Source organism: Alexandromys fortis, unplaced genomic scaffold, assembly GCF_014885135.2.
Source record: "Alexandromys fortis isolate MF-2015 unplaced genomic scaffold, M_Fortis_MF-2015_v1.1 scaffold_53, whole genome shotgun sequence".
Classification (NCBI taxonomy): domain Eukaryota; kingdom Metazoa; phylum Chordata; class Mammalia; order Rodentia; family Cricetidae; genus Alexandromys; species Alexandromys fortis.
Genome location: NW_026067939.1, coordinates 9,510,617 through 9,511,733, shown reverse-complemented (window position 1 = coordinate 9,511,733; position 1,117 = coordinate 9,510,617).

Below are 1,117 nucleotides of genomic sequence, written 5' to 3'. Positions count from 1 at the left end.
GGGGGGGGGGGGGGCGGCCCCCCCCCCCCCCCCCCCCCCCCCCGCCGAGACTCACTGGGAAGCTGTACTAACCTCCTCATGGAGCACTAGGACAGTGAGAAACTTGTCTCAACAACAGAAAAGGTAGATAGTGTCTGTAGAATGTAAAATATCTCATTAGGTGCTCCTCTGTCTTCACACGCATGCACCCAAGTGTGTGCATACACAGACATCTCCACCCTCACACACACACAAACAGGTACACACACAAAATAATGTGTAAGTTACACAATGAAAAGACTGAACTCTCAGATTTGATCTCATAATGGTTTTATTTAGACCTTAGAGGGATAAAGTCAAGAAAGTGTACACATGGTGGATCCCTCTCTAACGTGTGATATAGAGACCCAGCTTCCGTGACAATGTGGGAGTTTTGTGTATTTTACTCATCTTATTATTCCACATATTATTTCATATGTCTGTCCTTTTCAATATCATATGAAATTTATCATCATTTTTCCTACTGGTTTATTTTATACACATATATGGAAGCTACAAATGTTGATAAATTTGATAAAGCTTCTTAGTTTCTTAGATAAAAACAGCAATCAAATTAATGTGATTTAGAGAGGATGACCTTCCATAATTTTTGAGTACCTAGCTAAGGTGGTATTCAAGCCGAGAGTGTCCTCCACAAAGAGCCTTCTTCTTCCTTCTTGCCATCTTTTGACCTCTTCTCCACACAGTTATGTTCTATTTCAATCATATGTATATATTGATACATAATTCTTACATTCTGAACATGAGAGAAAATGTGATAGCCAACTTTCTGAATTTGGCTTATCATATTTAGCATGATAATCTCCAGTTCTATTCATTTTACTGAAAGTGAGTGATGTAATTTTTTTCTTCTTTTAAATTTTCAATGTGTGTATAAAGCACATGGTCTTTATTCATTTCTTCATCTATTGAGGAACATGTGGACTGATTCTGTTTGTTGGTAATTGTGGGCAGTGATGTGGATGTCCAAGTATATCTATTGTATATGTACCTAGATTTCTTTTTCAAAAGATTAAAAATGCTATTCTCTCTCTCTCTCTCTCTCTCTCTCTCTCTCTCTCTCTCTCTCTCTCTCTCT